This window comes from Hypanus sabinus, unplaced genomic scaffold (assembly GCF_030144855.1).
Source record: "Hypanus sabinus isolate sHypSab1 unplaced genomic scaffold, sHypSab1.hap1 scaffold_118, whole genome shotgun sequence".
In the NCBI taxonomy this organism is placed as follows: Eukaryota; Metazoa; Chordata; class Chondrichthyes; order Myliobatiformes; family Dasyatidae; genus Hypanus; species Hypanus sabinus.
In genome coordinates, this window is record NW_026779240.1 from 711,756 (window position 1) to 730,294 (window position 18,539).

General features: G+C 44.7%; 1 non-coding gene across 1 annotated transcript; it reads left to right on the top strand.

The window, feature by feature from the left end:
- The first annotated feature begins 11,564 nt into the window (after positions 1 to 11,564).
- Positions 11,565 to 11,636, top strand: trnae-cuc (transfer RNA glutamic acid (anticodon CUC)). Its single transcript has one exon. It is a non-coding gene; the product is annotated as a tRNA-Glu (tRNA).
- Positions 11,637 to 18,539: the final 6,903 nt, after the last annotated feature.

Genomic DNA, 18,539 nt, shown 5'->3' on the forward strand with positions numbered 1-18,539 from the left:
CAGAGTAAAAGGTTTCCGATACGACAGAATTCTTCAATTGTGTGCAGGAAGGATTCACGTCAGCGTAAAAAGAAAAACAGAATAGCGAACAGTGCAAACCGGGTCTAATATTAGAAAAGGAAACGGTCAGGTGTCAGATCTCTCCGAGGGTCAGCATTTCAGAACGATTAGGCAGAACTACCCGACACTTACCTTGCACGGAATGCATTTAATTGGGGGTCTGCGATGTATGGCGCGACCGGGCAGGAACTTGGGAACGTGCATTGGGAAATTGATGTTCTCCGGGAAATGCGCAACAGATACATGGAGATTGTTTAGGGAGCACTGACATGGGGTTCAGGATAGACTTGTCTCATTGACGCAGGGAAAGAATAATAGCGTGAAGTAAACCTGGAAGACAAGGAAGTTGGAACAACTCATCAAGAGGAAGAAAAACAAGATACTTACGGTTTAGGAAGAAAGGATCAGGTCGGGTGATGGAGAGTCACAATGTAGAAAGGGAAAGAAATAACAATGGACTTAGAAGAGTTAGAAGGGGACTTGAGAAGTCCTTGGCGAGATGCACTGTGAAGAACAGGAGGAGACTGGGGAGAGCGTAGGCAGATCAGACTGAAAAGGAGAGAACTTGTGTCTGGAGTCCAGGGAGGCAGTAAAGCTCCTCACTGAATACATTGATGAATGTCAAAACAGCGTCAAAAGGCAGATATGCCAAACATTGCCGACGCTCAGAAAGAGAAAGTGTTGGAAACTAGGAAAACATTCAGACAGATGATTTCCTGGTGCCGGAAGGGATATATTAGAGAGAATTTCAGAAAGCGAGCGAAGATATTGCTAAGCTTTGGGACGGAGGTTTTGCATCTTCTCTGACCACGGAAGGAGAAATGGAAGACTGGGGGGGGGGGGTGGCAAATATTATTCCTTTGTTGACGAAAGATAATAGAAATACTCCTTGGAATCATAGAGCAGCAATTCTTACCTCAGTGGTGGGTAAAACTTTGGAGAGGATTACTGAAGAGGTAATTTATGAGCATTTGTGGAAACGTAGTCTGATTACAGTGAGTCAACGAGGATTATGAGGGGAATATTGTCGTTTATGAGCCAGATTGAAGTATGTGAAAAATAAAACAAACAGATACACCAGACCAGTCTAAGTGGGTGCATTGATTTTGTTCAGTCGTTTCATCGGTTCCCCATACTGGACTCATTCAGAAATTCAGGAGGCATGAGATCAGGTTCAGAATTGGCTTCCTAACAGAAGACAGATGATGTAGTAAACAGGGAGAATTCTGGCTGGAAGACAGCGGGCAGCCGTGTTCCGCATGGAGGGTCGAATTTTTGGTACACTTTACAACTGTATTTGAAATCTGCAGTTACAGTGTTCCGAGAAACAGGTCTGAGGGAAATAACAGATTTAATCTGACCACACAGCAGCAGCTGAATAATTTACGGAATTAGGGCTGACGATGCAAACAGATCGCTGAGCTATTGACTGCACTGCCACGTTATCTAAACTGACCTGCTATTTTACATGTTACAGGGCAGATACTGCAATTATTTCAAAGCGTCTTTTTCAATATTATTACTTAATTATTTATGGTTTTATTTCTTCACTATTATTGGTTGTTGCGGCTATAACGAAACCCAATTTCCCTCGGGATCAATAAAGTAAGTCTCTCTGTCTTTCTGTGTGTCTATCTCCCCACAGGCCCGAAGTTTACAAAGTAATGAATTGGCTAAAAGTAATTGTGATGCTTTAGGCTGGAATCTCAGAGCTGAAACAGGGAACGGGTGCACCCTGGGAAATGTACACCGGAAATGAGAATGTATTTTAGACAGCACTTGCATAGGGTTCTGGACAGGTGAAGGAGCCATGTTTGACAGAGATGTGGATCATCTGGTCAAGAGGAAGAAATAAACTGACTAGGTTTAGAAAGCTAGGATCGGACACGGCTGTAGAGTTACAAGACAGCCAGGGACGAACTGATGAATGGAATTAGGGAACTTGAAAACCCCATGGCATTCGAGATGTATGCGAAGAAGTGGATGACTAGCGTCAGGGGTAGTAGGACCGGTCAGGGATAGAGATGAAACATACGGCAGTTGGTGGAGGTGGGACAGGTCCTTAATGCGGACTTTACTTCAATTTTCAACAGTAAGAGCAATCCTAACATTTGGAAGAACAGTTCTGAACGGGCTGATGTGCAAAAACAGGACGAGGATGTAAAAAAAAGAGGACGTACAGGAACTTTTGAAAAACATTCGAATAGATAAGTCCTCTTCTGAAGCTGCGAGAAACCCCAGGTTACTGTGGGAAGCGGAGGAAGAGATTTCTGCGCCCTTGGCGATTACCTTTGCGTTATCACTGCCGCACTTGTAGTATAGGGGACCTAATTCAGTGACGGGCAGATTATTGGAGAAGTTTCTTAGAAACCGAATTTGCGAGGTTTGGGAGAAATTGATTTCGGAGAATCAGAATGGCTTTGGGAGAGGCAGGTCATAGCTCACTGCCTGGTTCAATTCGGTGAGGATGTGACAAAACACATTGGTAAAGGTAGAAAAGTTTATCAGGTATACATAGATTTTAATAAGGCATTTGATACGGTTAACCATGGTAGGACCGTTCATAGCGTCAGAAGGCTTGGTATCCAGGGAGAATTGGCTGGTGGATTCAGGACTGACGCCCACAGAAGGCAGACTGTAGTTGTGGATGGAGCGTTTTCTCCCTGGAAGTCGGCGACAAGTGGGGTCCTGCAGAGATCAGTTTGAGACCCCCGGCTTTTGTGTTTTTATGAATGATTTTAGAAGGTTGTCACGGATTACAACAGGACAGTGACAGGACTCAGAGCTGCGCTGAGAAGTTACAGATGGAGCTCAACCCGAATGTTACAGAGTGATTCACTTCGGGAAAATGGATTTGAAGACAGAGGGACTACTTGCTCGAATCAACCGAGGGTCGTACATTAGTACGAGTTCCACAATGGAAACAGAGTGATGAGACTTTCTCCAGTAACCCGAGGGCCGCTCATCGCTACGAGTACCACAATCGGCACTGCAGAGCAGAAAGAAGTGTGATTTACAGGTGAGCTTCACCACATCCGCTGCTCTGCACATTCTCATAGTGACGATTGTCTTACGAAAACAGTTGTACTCGGCCTTTTCTCCTTGGAGCGACGGAGGATGAGAGGTGACATGATAGAGGAGTACAGGGTGATGACAGGCATTGATCATGTGTCTAGTCAGAGGCTTTTTCCCAGGACGGAAATTATTGCCACAAGAGGACACAGGGTTAGGGTGCTAGGGAGTAGGTACAGATGAGATGTCAGGGGTAGTTTTCTACGCAGATGGTGGTGAGTGCGTGGAATGGGCTGCCAGCAACGGTGGTGGAGGCGGATACGATAGGGTCTTTTGAGAGAGTTTTGGAAAGGTATATGGAGCTTAGAAAAATAGAGGGCTATGGGTAACCCTAGTGATATCTGAGGTCGGGGCATGTTCGGCACAACTTTGGGCCAAAGGGTCTATATTGTGCTGTACATTTTCTATGTTTCTATGTTTGTATGAAAGACAATATACCGGAAAGCGAATCAGGAGAAAGACAGACAACTTCGTGGCAAATTATAGAACAGCCTGAAATCATGCAGAATGTTCACAGATTCTACTTGTTACTTTTGTTCAAACATAGAATGGATGGCGAAATACTGGTACAATTGTCGCTGTTTTGAGAAAATCTTTAAAGTTAAATCGACTGCATGGCGCGTAATGGGTATGGGATGGTCAAGTCTTCCGCTGAAAGAGGTCAGGCTCCTGCGAAACACCCCATGTTTGCGCTTGAAATCACTGTTCTTCAAACCGCCCACAGTCCTTGCTAACTTCCCGGGGACACGTTCCATTTTTGATCACAGGCCTCTGGAATACCGTTGTGGATCTTTTACAGTGTTTCGAGGAAAATAAGTGCAGAGTATTTTATTATAACTCATGTCAGCTGTCATTGTCTATTCCAGCACTCAAACCGCCCGGAATGACTGGAGTGAACGAAAGAAAAGAATGAACGAATGTTCCGCTTTAATAAAGAAGTGTTCTCCGTTTCACCCGCCAGAACAAACTCCTTCCCTCAATTTCAGAAGCGAATGTGCTCCTTCAAATGTTGCAAAATAAATCGTCTTCAATATGCATGCCGACTTTAAAAGCAACACAGATATAGAAATATCCTATTTAAATAGCTGAATCCAGATATAATGGAACATAACTTGGAAAATTCGCATCATACTTTATTTAAAGTAAATAGATTGCAATATCCCTTCAGGACACAAATTAAGGACACGGAGACAGTGAGTTAAAATTGGTTAACGTAAGGGTTTGTGCATTTGGTTGTCACTAATGTCCCTGACGTGATCGCCACGCTAATTGCCTCAGTGGAATTGCTCTCTCCTCAATAAAAGTCTGCGAAACCGATCCCCAGTCCATCTGAGCAGCTGAAACGTTACGTACAACTGAACGCTGCTTCTGACGGAATATGGGATATGCGGCGATTTACTACATCGCGGCCATTTTCTATCCCTCACTTGTAGCGGTCGGTGTCCCCGGTAAGATGCCGGAGCTGGTCACTTTATGTATGGTGCCGTCGTTACTCTGCTGCGGTATCCGCACTTTTACTGAGCACAGATGCCACCATCGCCTGAAACGTGTTTCTGGAATGGAGGATTCAGGCAGCTAATAGTTTTATTTCCATTTTCCATATTTCAATCGCAGTGCTTTATACTTTTGTTAGTGAAGTCGGTGCAGATATCGTCACTGTTTCATAATTTCACCTCGCTAGGCTTTGTGAAGTGATGCCGGTCTCTGTTTTTTTTAGGCCCTGGTCTCCATTCGTGCAGACAATCCGGCCTTATAACACCGTGGCAGCTTATTTAAATGACGGTCCAGTCTATTTTCGACACGTAGGTCTGTTCATCTGTAAGTCAGTAAATGAGAACTCGTGCTTTATATCTTCTTGACTCCACTTTGTCACCTGCTACAAACAATACTGCTTTGATACTGCTACAAACAATCCCTTCACCTCTAATAACGGAAATGGTGTTGTTTACAGGAGCGATCGACTGTTCACCGGTACGTGAATCCTGGAACTCGGATGCCTCGCTCTAAACTGTGGGAAGGTAGCCAATCCACTGACACTCACATCCGTCATTGTCCTCCAGCCGGAGGGCAGCGACCGAGACCGCACACACTGGATTCCGGCTTTCCTCTTCCAAACAGGAAATACCCTGCACAGCATCGGTAGAATGGGGGCATTCAGGGAGCTGACCATATTTCTATTTTGTTTCCAAATTTCTTGCAGTTAACTTAACGGCGATTATGATCCTATCTCAGGGAAAATGCGGATTCTCCAAATGCATCACCTGTTACCTGGTTGGAATGGCAACAGCGGATCTGATGGTGGTTATCGTTGCTGCTTTAGTGGAACAGACCAACAATATCTACATTTATTCCAGATCCCTGCTCATCACTCCGGTATGCGCTCTGACACTTGTATTTGTCGAAGTAGCGACGGACTGTTCTGTTTGGTTCACGGTCAGTTTTACCTTCGATCGCTTCATCGCAATATGTTGCCGAAAGCTGCGGGAGCGATACTGCACTGAGAGAACAGCAACGGTGGTGATCGTGACCGTGGTTATAGTGAGCTGCGGGAAATGTGTCCCGGTTTACTTTGCCATTGAACCTTATGTCATCATTGACAACACGCCGTGGCGGTGCACCGCCAAATATGAATACGCTACTTCACCCGTGTGGAAAGGATACCAATTACTGGACAGTATTTTAACGCCATTGCTACCAATCGGATTAATCCTGGTGTTTAACGGGTTAACCGTAAGACATATCGTTGTGGCAAATAGAGTCCGCAGAAAGCTTCGGCACAGCAGCGACAATCAGAAAGATGCCGAGTTGGAAAAACGCAGAAAATCGATGATATTGCTGTTTTCTATATCAGCTAATTTCATATTATTGTGGATGCCCCATGTAGCCCGTTCTCTGAAATGGAAAGTGCAAAACTATCTTTACCAGGACAGATATTGGAGTTCCCCGGTGTACATCCTCCAACAACTTGGTTTCATGTTACAATTTCTCAGCATGTGCACCAATACTTGTATCTATACACTGACACAGAGGAAATTCAGAGAAGAGCTGAGGAATGGAATGAAGTATGTGTTTACATTAAATGGCCATCTGTGTAGATAACGCCCTTGTCTAATGGCAATTCAGCATTTTTTTCCAAATAAAGCCGTTTTACAATGAACTGGTTTGGCAAATATGTCATAAATTCAAACAATTTATTCAAACAATGACACGCCTGATCATACGGAAATTACAGAATTGGCGGACGATTGCTGACTTCACACAGTACAGGTAGGTAGCTATATAAACATTCAATGCTGCTGCCGTGATTGTCACTTTGGTTGAAGTATGTTCCAAACTATCACAGACACTCTACTGCCACAAGGGCAGGGATGGCTTCAGGACTTTCCGGGTTTCAGATGTTTCTAAATGGACAGGGTCGGGTATCAGAGTATAAATGGAGTGCGATGGGGAACTAGGGATAGTATCGCAGCAGCAGAAAGGGAGGGCAACGTGGAGCATTCGTTTGTTAATAGACCGGGAGACGAACACTGCTTATGCTCTGGCGTTTGAAATGGGCGCGATCTCATCATTTGGAGTATTCTGTACTGCCGCCCACCAGATTCACAAAATAAAACGCGACGCGAACAGTGATGAACCGACTGGGAGGCAGAACCTTGATATGAGCCATGTTATTCGCAAGGGCAACTGCAACTTCCATAATAGTCCCTGGCAACTACCCATGTTAAAATGTTTAGGAATGGCATAAATTCTCGGTTGTGTTCAGGAAGACTTCATGTCACTATAAGATGAAATGCTGACTGGCTAACACTACATACCAGATATAATATTAGGAAAGGAATCCGGTCTTGTGACAGATCTATCCGCGGGTCCGTATTTCAGATCAACAGGGCGAACTCCCCACCATTTACCTTGCCCAGGGATAGCACCAGAGAGTATGGGATGTATTTAATTAGGGGTCAGCGATTTCTGGTGCTGCCTGGCAGGAGCTCAGGATGGTACATTGGGAAATGATGCACTCGGGGTGTTGCGCAACAGATATGTGGGGATTGTTTAGGGAGCTCTGACACGGGGTTCAGTATAGGCTTGTCTCAGTCACGCAGGGAAAGGATGACTGTAAAGTAACCCTGGGAGACAAGAAAGTTGGAACAACACGTCAAGAGGAAGAAAGAACGATACTAACAGAACAGGAAGAAAGGATCAGGTAAGGCTAAAGCGAGTCACAATGTAGACAGGAAGGAAATAAACAATGGACTTAAAAGAGTGATAGGGGGATTTGAGAAATCATTGACTAGTTGTACTGTGAAGAACAGGAGGAGACTAGAGAGAGTGTGGGCAGATCAGAGGCAAAAGAGGAAAACGTGTATCTAGAGTCCAAGGAGGCGGTGAAGCTCCTCACTGAATACATTGATCAATGTGAACACAGCGAAAAAAGGCAGATATGTTCGAACATGCCGACGCTGAGAAAGAGGATGCGTTGGAAACTTGGAAAGCATTATGATAGATGATTCTCCGGTGCCGGAATGGATATAGTCCAGGTAATTTTGGAAGGCGATCTCGGATATTGCTGTGCTTTTGGACAGGATATTAGTGTCCTCGCTGGCCACGGAAGTAGAACGAGGTGACTGGAGGGTGGAAAAAGTTATTCTTTTGTTGACGAAAAATAACAGGGATACTTCTTGGAATTATAGACCGGGGAGTCTTACATCAGTAGTGGGTAAACTACTGGAGGGGATTATTGAAGAGGGAAATTATGCGTATTTGGAGAAACGTAGTCTGGCTACGGAGAGAAAGCATGGCATGTTGTCGTTAATGAGCCAGATTGAATTCTTTGACAAAGTGAAAATAAAACTAACAGTTGAATCAGAACAGTCGATGTGGGTCCTTTAATTTTGGTCAGGTGTCTGATAAGTTCCCGATAGTGGACTCATTCTGAAAGTGAGGAGACATGGGATCGAGGAAACCTGGCTGCGTTGATTCAGAATTGGCTTCCTAACAGTAGGAAGATGATATAGTAGATAGAGTGAATTCTAGCTGGAAGACAAAGGACATCCGTGTTCCGCATGAAGAGTTGAAAGTCTGGCACACTTTGCAACTCTATTGCGAGTCTGATGGAGCCTGACAACTTGATACCAACATTTCAAAGTGATCAGCAGCAGCTTCCGGTGCTTATTAAAAGATCCAGCATTCCAAAATCCCAATTCCAGTACACACTAATTTATCCTAATGCCAATTTACCTCTGAATCGTGGTTTTATTGCATCGAGTGTAGATACGCACATATTTCGATCTATATAACCCTGAATCCACATGGCCGGTGTGGAATCCGTGTCTCCCTCTGAAATCATTAATAAACGAAACATACAAAACTACACAAACTAAAAACGCAGCGAAGGCAAAGCAAATATCTGAACTCACTCTCGTCTTCCTTCAAAACCATCGCAGACAGTCGGAGAATACAGAATGATCAATTTCCAAAGCTTCCATCTCCTCATGCTGTAACCATCCATTAACTCAGTCTCCATGCTTCAGTGTGTGCAAGGACAGAGGGATCGAACAGTATTAGCGACTTTCTAGATTGGTCGGTGCTGTGAGACAGTAAGGTTCTAACCCAGATATACAGACAGACAGCCACAGGGAACTACTGCACAGAAACAGGGTCTTCAGTAAGTTCGGGCCTTGAGGAAATATTTAAACTGTCTACTCCCATCGACCTCACCCGGACCGTAGCCATCCATATCACTCTCATCCGTGTACTTCTCCAATCATTTCTTAAACGTTGACCTCGGAGACTCAATTACCACTTGCGTTGGCAGCACTGTCTACACTCTGTCGACCCTCTGAGTGAAGACTTTTCCCCTCATGATCCCCTTAAACATTTCACATTTCACCCTTCACCCATGATCTCGAGTTGTATTCTCGCCCAACATCAGTAGAGAAAGCCCGCTTGCATTTACACTCGCTATACGCCTCATAATGTTGTATACCTCTATCAAATCTCCCCTCAGTCTTCTACCCGCTCGGGAATAAAGTGCTGACATATGTAATCTTTCCTTTTTAATTCAAAACATTCAGTTCCGGCAATAGTCGTGTAATTTTTCTCTTCATTTTTTCAATCTTATTTGCATCTTTCCTGCAGGTAGTTGAGCTCAACAGCACACAATATTCCAATTCGGGCCCCTATAAAGCCTTAAACCACAGCAACGTAACGTCCCAACTCCTGTATTCCATACTTTGGTCCGGGAAGGCCAATGTGCGAAAAGCTTTACCCTGTCTAACTGTGCCGCAACTTTCATTGAATTATGAACCTGCATTCGCAGATTCGTTTGTTCTATCGTCCTCCTCAGTGCCCTATTTCTCATTGTGTCGGACCAGCCAGGGTCCAGGACAGTGTGTGTTAAGTCCGATCTGACAATTCTCAACCCGTTTTTCCAGCTGGTCCAGATCCCGCTTTATGCTCCGGTACTCTTCCCCCGCTGTCCACTACAGCTGTAATGCTGTTATCATCGGCAAATTTGCTGATCCATTTAACGACATTATTATCCAGATAGGGATATGGATGACAAGGAACAAGGGGCACAGCAACGATCCCTGGGATACTCCACTCATTACAGGTCCTCAGTCAGAGAGACAATCATCCATTACCTCACTCTAGCTTCCCCAACGTATCCAATGGCGAATCCAATTTACTTCCTCATTGTGAAAGCCAAGCGACTGATCCTTCCCGAGCATCCTCCCACACGGAACCTTGCAAATTCCTTGCCGAAGTTCCGGTAGACGGCATCCACAGCTTTGCCTTCAACACCATTCCAGATTACTACCTGTAAAGCTCTGTGAGATTGGTTAGACATGATCTACTACGTACTGGTCCATATTGTCCATCGCTAATATTCCTGTTCCTGATCGGAGGCTGGTGAAAGAATTTCGAAGGGGAGAGAGATCGGAGTCAGGTGTTTGGTGTCGGGAGAATGCAGGAGGGGGATAGAAGGGAGAGAGATGAAGTGCCGGGTGATGCATTTTGTAGGCTCCAGTAAGAGCGGGATGTCTACATTATTGATAAGGATTTAGAAATTTTGAGATTTGTTTATAAATCCAAAGATTCACGATGGCACTGGCAATACACGCGACGTATTGCCGACAGATCGCAAAATGACTCGATGTATTTCAGCTGAACCACTGTCGCTGCAATCCGAAACCCCTAGTTTCCCTTTAAGAAACGTACTGTTGATCTGTCTAAATTAATCGGCAGTTTAACGAGCTGCTGAAGGACCAGGTGGACTTGACTCTCGGGATTTCAGGTGCGGCACCTTTCAGTGATCAGCGAAGGTCAGCCATTTCCATTGCCGAAAAAGAGGTCGGTTCGGAAGACTTCAAGCCAGACTAAATCGACGGGTGATGAAGCATCCCCTGCCCAGCATCTTCTTAGCCAAAGGTCAATTACTTGAAAAGAAAAAGATGCATTACGTCAGCGCAACATTGCAGTTTCGGTGGGAAATGAGGGGCTGGTGTCCTCTCTGTTTCATGGAGACATGGCTCAGTTCGGTGGAACAGCCGGAAGGCTTCTCGATCCACCGTTCGGAGAAGATAAGACGGTATTGCGGTGCAGGGGGTGGGCGGGGTGTGGGGTGGATGTTGAACAGCGGGGTTGTTTCATGACTAACTCTTCACCTTCTCCGTACATGGCGGTCTTGCCGCACCCTTGTTCCCCCAATCACAACATCCAATGATTGAGTGCTGTCGGTGCTGCTTACCGAGAGGTTCTCCTCATTGATCCGGACGGCACTTCACATACCGCCAGAGCAGACGTTAAGCAAGCATACCATTTACTGAGTGCCGCGACCGGCAAACAAGGAACTGCCTACCCTGAGGACTTTCCAATAATTGCGGGGATTTCTATCAGGCTTATTTAATGAAATCTAGGCTTATTTGTCATCAGCACATCATCCTCAGTACCAGGGGCTCCCGCACTCTCGACCACTGTTAGAGAACGATCAGGAAAGCCTACCATTCAACCCCAGACCATATTTCAGGCATTCTGATCGTCTGATTTTCTTTCTCCTACCTCCATCCAGGCGCAGGGTGAGGAACAAGACTCCAGATGTATCGGTAACGATGTCGCGGGAATCGGAGTGCCGACCACTGAATTGCTTCGAGGCGAAAGACAGAAACAACAAATGACCAAGAACTCATAAGAGAATCCGAATGTCACAATCTTTAGAAAGACACTGGACAAAGACTGTTCCCCACCGATTCATGCAGTCCAGAGTGTTGGTTAACCAGAAGCACTGGGTGAACAAGAGATACGCAAAGTGCTGAGCAGTAGATTGGTGACAATATTTATCACATTCATTCATTATTATTATTTATCCATTGATTTTGTTTTGTATTTGTCTGATTTGATATTGTATATTGCTGTGATGCAGAGTATCATCAGCTTCCTTGGTGGTCTAGTGGTTAGGATTCGGCGTTCTCACCGCCGCGGCCCGGGTTCGATTCCCGGTCAGGGAATAAAAATATTTCTTGCTGTAAATTAGTGTATTGATTTTAAATTATTTTGTGTTTTCATTGCTTCCACCACAACTCCATTCCTGTCTGTGCTTAAACTGCATCCGCCTGATTCAGCGCATTAAAACCACAAAAAACAGGAGCAGAATTGGGCCGTTTGGCCTATCGGGTTTGCTTCGACATTTCCTCTAAGCCCCATTCTCCTGCTTTCTACTGTGTGTACTACCTCTTTCCGTCTACAAATGCTGCCTCACCCGCTGAACACTGTTTCTGCAGCGATTCAATATTTGTTCTGTATGACACTTGTTAGACAATGAAAACATGACTTTGAAAAAAAAAATATCGCAGGTGCAGTCTCAATAAAGTTGGGAATAACTGTACGAGGTCTTACAGACAATACCTGCAATCGATACAATGTAGATTTGATTTTCTTCACTTCTCACTGCACCTCAATCCACTCAGAGACGCTGTCTCTCTGTAGAAGAGGGTGACCATACATTTCCCATATTGGACTCTGGTCCTACTCACTCAGTTTGCCGACATCACCTGGACTCATCCGCCCGGGGTCATCACTGCCCAAATCTCAGTGAGTATTGTCAGGTCCAGTCGGGTTTATTGCCGTGTGGACAGGGACGGTGAGGGACAGGTACAATGAAACAGTTGCAGCTTCATTACAGGCTCGAAAAGACAGACAGTCCGCAAAACATAAATTGTACAATTCTGCACCATTAACAAAAGATAGGTATAAATCTTGTGCCAGTCTCAGGATTGGAAATGATTCCTCAGGCAAACGGATAACATAGGTTGCGAACTATTATATCCACGGGGTAGCATGCAGACCCAAGAAAGGCCTGTTTATTCATTTTCTTTAAACAGACAGACAACAGAAAGAAGGGAGAGACTCTAATCCTCTTCAACCAGCCCCGGCATTCAATAAGATCAGGCTGGCCCAGACTTTTTCTCAATCCTACTCCCCATACTTCAGTTGCTGGACAAAAGTCGGCCAGTGTCCTCCACCAAATCTTCTACCGTCTCCCCCGGTGAGAGGAGATAAACTCCAGTCGCCCGCCTTTATTTCGACTCCCTGACAGAGTTCCCAGCTTCGATCAGAAGCATATGGATATGAACGTTTTATAATGGGACATTGTTCTGAGTTTTGCTCAGTATTGAGCGGACTTTGGGGAGGCAGAAGCAGTCAGAGTCTGTGGGAGGGAACAACTCTTGGGTGAAACCCTTTCCGCAATTGGATAACACATTGGAGTGTCATCTGCATACACGAATGGGAGCTAGGTAGTTGCACGTATTTGACGAGATTGGTTGATGTCGGACCATGACACCGCGTCAGTGACAATTGGCGAGGGTGATTTTGACGGAATGTCAGCGAACCGATTTGTGTATGGCAATAGGCGAGGTCGCTCGGTAGACAAGAGAGCAATGCGGAGTCTGTACAGTGAGTGATATGAAACGGCAAAAGCTTTTCGCGTTCAGAGACCGTGCTGCCCACTTCGGCGAATCAATCACAATCTCAATCTCCCCTCTCCCAGCCGCGGCTGAACAACATATCTTATTGAATATGGAAATATTTTTATAAGTTGACAATTCAAGTGTTTTCAGCTAACCGAAATTTCACATGGTGGTCGTGTCATGACGGAGCAGTGAACCAAAGTCCTTGAGCAGATTTGTTTAAAAAATCGCTACTCCTTCATGTCATATTACCAGTTCGCCCCGACATTTCAGCACCAGTTTACACCCACTCCCCTGCGCTCCACCCGAGCGGTCTTGTAAAGGAAAATCTATAAACGTCCAACTGCATTCACGCAGTCCTTTCACTGAACACGAATATTGACAGCTAAGCGTTCGCTTCAACTTGTGAGGAAAGTGTGGGAGTGAGGGACTGAGATGTGGAGAGAGAATGAGAGAAAAAGAGAGAGAGAGAGAGAGAGAGAGAGAGAGAGAGAGAGAGAGAGAGAGAGAGAGAGAGAGAGAGAGAGAGAGAGAGAGAGAGAGAGAGAGAGAGAGAGAGAGAGAGAGGGAGAGAGAGCGAGAGAGAGAGCGAGAGAGAGAGAGAATGTGTGTATGGGCGTGTTAGAGAGAGAGGAACATGGAAGTGAGGCAGGGTAGAGAGTTACATCGTAGACAGAACAAGGGAGAATTGAAAGGCTGTTAGGGAGAGAGACAGTTACACGGCAATTTATCAATTTCATGTTCACTTTCGGCCACTGTTTCCCTCCCAGTGTTTTTTGACCACCAGAGTAACTGACCTCACCGACAAAACGAAGTGGATCTTTCCGTCCCTTCATTTAAACTCGAACGCTGCAGGACACGTCAGTATTATCACCGTTTGTACTGAGGAGGAGAACTGGTTCATGCGTTTACACATTGCCCTTCGACAGAGGGCACAAGAGCACGTTATACTTATTGATGCCATTCTCCCAGTTTCTTCAATTATAAAGGCAATTAACATTAAATTAGTGCCATTAATTCTTAAAATTCCAAAGTTAGTTCTGATTTGGATAGCAAACAGGAGGAAATCTGCAGATGCTGGAAATTCAGTGTTTTGCGTTGAAATACTGAGTCAGGGCCACTTAATCTGGTATATATTCTCGGCTAAAAATGCTGAGGGAATTGAACTGTCAGAAATATGGGATGTCAACTCCACAAATTCTCCAATCTCCTTTGCCGAGGGAACAGGATTTATTGAAGAACGTGTTACCGGCTCCAGATCTGTGCTGGATACGGTACCAGAACACAGTAGCTCGAAATCAATGCCGTTAATGAAAAACGAATCGGGAAAGTACCGCGTTGAACAGAGAATCAGAATCAGGGTTATTATCACCGGCATGTGAAGGGAAATTTGTTAACTTAGCTGCAGCAATTCAATGCAATACATAATCTAGCAGAGAGAGTAAATAATAATAATAACAACAAATGAAATAAAACATAATAAATACATAAGTAAATCAATTATCTATATTGAATAGATTTTGAAAAATATGTAGAAACCGAAATACTGTATATTAATAAAGTGAGGTAGTGTACGCTTCAAAGTCCATTCGTGATTCTGATTGCAGAGGGGAAGAAGCTGTTCCTGAACCGCTGAATGTGTGTTTCTGTCTCATAACCTTAGACACCCAAGGTCAACCCGAATATCCGGTGCCATCTGTGTCGACATTGCTCCTTTGCAGATTGGAGGAATTTTTATCGGCAGTGTCATGACGGTCTATTATCGTCGTTCATTTATGAGCTGTCTTTACTGTGTGAGGCTGATGTCGTGAATTGCCGGACAGCGGGTTGCTATGAGAATATTTCGGCTGCAATTTTTTCGTTCAGTGAGGGCACAAACTGGACAAAAGTGTTCATTTTTTGAATAAACAGGAATGCTGGAATGTGTGAGGTCATGTACTCACACAGGACTCACAAAGGACGATCGGTTGCAGTGAGACTGTCAAAGGAAACTGTTCCCGAAACAGAGATGGCGAGCCGATGGGTGGATCATGTATTTTGCAAGGCAACTGCAGATTGACAACTGAACACATTTGGGGCCAGCGCTCAGACAGCATCCAGGGTGATAAATTTTATTGACACACTACACGCTGCTGCTTGTAGTGTGAGCGCTGCGAGCAGGGTTCGAACCTGCGCGGGGAATCCCCATTGGATTTCAAGGCCATCGCCTTAACCTCTCGGCCATCGCAGCTCCATCAATGTTCAGCACCTACCGTAGCGCTGCACCTGAAGTGAGCGTTGTACTTGATTTATTTTCGGTAAAGGAAATGGTGAATCGATCATGCTTTGGGCTTGTCTTGCAGCCAGTGGCACAGGGAACATTTCGCTGGTAGAGGAAAGAATAAATTCAATTAAATACCAACAAATTCTGGAAGCAAAGTTCACACCGTCTGTAAAAAAGCTGAAGATGAAAAGAGGATGGCTTCTACAACAGGATAATGATCCTAAACACACCTCAAAATCCACAAAGGAATACCTCAAGAGGTACAAGCTGAAGATTTTGCCATGGCCCTCACAATCCCCCGACATAAACATCATCAGAAATCTGTGGACAGACCTCAAAAGAGCAGTGCATACAAGATGACCCAAGCATCTCACAGAGCGAGAAGCTTTTTGCAAGGAAGAATGGACGCATATCCTCCAAACAAAAATTGAAAGACTCTTAGCAGGCTACAGAAAGCCTTTACAAGGTGTGATACTTGCCAAAGGGGTTGTTATTAAGTACTCAACATGCAGGTGGTACAAACTTTTGCTTCGGCTCCTTTTACTTTTTTTCTTATCTTGAAACTGTAAAAGATGGAAATAAATAAAAAGTAATCTTGCTTAAAATATTAAAGAAATGTGTCATCTTTAAGTTTATGCCTTTTGGAAATCAGGTCATCTTTTACTCGCTTAGCTGTTGACAGTAACAGAAATTTTGAGCATCGTTGCCCAAATCTTTGTATCCCACCATATCCTTCCTTCCAATGTGCATCACGGTACCACACGATGAACTATTTGACAAATCCTCCCATTCTCCTCAACTGTCTTTGATCTTAAATGTGTTTTAATCTTTTGAGTTTTTGAACACGTTGAAGTCAGGCTACCTTTCTTATATTTTCTTTTCTTTAGCCTCCCTTCTTTCTTTCTTTCAGAGTGGAGTAACAATCCCAATTTTCCAACCATCAGAATATATTCTAGAATGTAATGGTACGTGAAGGAGGACTATTACTGCCTCGAGAATCTTCAGTTCCCACTTTTGGAACCCAGGTTTGTAGTCCAACTGGTCCCGTTGACATACAGCTTCAGAGCTTTCAGCTTCACAGGCACCTTCTCCAGAGCCATAATATCCACTCTCACTGATGCCCACTGACACTTGTTTCTCGGTGCCATTATGCTGGAGTCTTCCACAGAGCAAAATATTCATTCAGTTCGACCCTTTTCTTTTCCCCCATTACTGTTTCCTCCGCGTCATTTTCCAGCTTTCTGATACCCACTCTCGCATCCCTTTTATTCTTCATATGTCTGAAAAATGTTATTTTCTCTATTATTAGCCATTTATTTTTTTCCTGTCATCAAATTTTATTTGCTTTCCTTTGTATTTTGAAAGCATCCCAAACCTCCAGCTTCCCACTAATGTTTGCTATATTAGAAGCCCTCACTTTTGCCTTTATGCTGCTATTACTTTCCGGTGTCGGCCACTGTTGCCTCATTCTCCGCAACGAGTATTTATTCTTATTTGCGATGCATCTATCCTGCGCCTTTCCAATTGCCCCTAGAACACCAGTTCTGCGGGATCTGCCGTTAACCCTGCTGGTTCCCCTTTCCAATCGACTTGGCCAGCCCTAGACTTAGGTCGCTGTTGTTTTCTGCGAGTGACAGTGTCGAGAACTGTCTGTATTCAGTTGTTGTCCGGAGCAGACAAATATCAGAGTTGTATTGTACATGCAGACTTTGAGAATAATATTAACCGTTTGCACCTTTCTATTCTCCTCACTCGTGCCACTGCAGTTCCACTTACTGCATGGAATACTCCTACGTCTAATTTTAGATTCTCGCTCTCAGACTGCAGGATAAAATCGATCACATTACAATCACAGCTTCTGAAGCATTCCTGTATACTAATGTACCTGGTCAAAGCACAACACAACACACAGCCCACAACTGCCTTTTCCTAGTGGGCTCAACCACAATGTACTCTAAATAACCATCCAGTAGGCATTCCCAAACTACCTGCATGTTGAGTCAGTGTGGTTAGCAGGGAGAGTCGCTGCCTCCTGGGTGCTTCACCCGTCCCAGTCATTGCTCAGCAGTACAGTCAACGCAATGGCTCTTCCTCCGGACCACCCTGTGTGAGTGACTGCGAGTCATCAGTCCTTGGTCGTTGCTGAAATGGTTCAGTGTCTACAGAATGGAGAAACGAGCGGCGTCACGGGAACGACACTCTTCATAAAGGGTTTGCACATTTCACTGCCAACGCAGGATGGGCTGAGATTCTCACTTTCACGTGATTGGTTTCAGCTCGGTATGTTGTCAGACATTCCTGGTATTCGTCGCAGGGTTGGCTTATAATTAGTGATCACAGCCATAGACTCCAAACAGAACACAACCTAGTCGTGATGTGAAGGCTTGCCTGGGTCCGTAACCTAGAGAGTGAAGCTGGCTGGAGTTAGGAGTTAATGCTTTGGATCTTGGTAGGGTCACTCATGCTAAACAAGTCAAATGGTAGAGGGCAGACTGAGAGTGTTCCCCCGCTTCCACAAATTCAAGAGTTCAGCTCAGAGATAACAAGCCGAACTGGTCAAAGAAAACTTCAGTGAAACGAAAATGAAGTGACCGTCTACATATGAATCCGCCGGTATTTCTGAATCGCTACCCGGGACTTGGCAGACAATTGTGAAAACCGAGAGGAACCCACTGACACGGTGAATGAATCCCTGAATGTCGCCGACTGACAGGAATGGATGATCTGCATTGCTGCCCCGAAAACCCAGCGGCGAGACTGGCAATAAGTTATGAAATTACTCAACTCCGCCCTGGGGACAGGCCTCCGTTGTATCCAGGACATCTTCATGTAGCGGTGACTCAGAGAGGCGGCGACCGTCATTAAGGAATTCATCACCCAGGACATACCTCTTCTCACTGTTACCATCAGGAAGGAGGTGCAGAAGCCGACAGCCACACACTCAGTGACTCAGGAACAAATTCTTCCCCTCTTCCATCCAACATCTAAATGGATATTGAACCAATGAACACTGCATCACTCTTTTATCTGTTTTTCGCTATTTTAAATTTAACAATTAAATATACATATATTTACTCTAATTGAATATTTGACTTTTATTTCTATATGTGTCATGCATTGATTGTACTGCTGCCGCTAATTTAACAGATTTCTCGACATCGATCCGAGAAATTAAACCC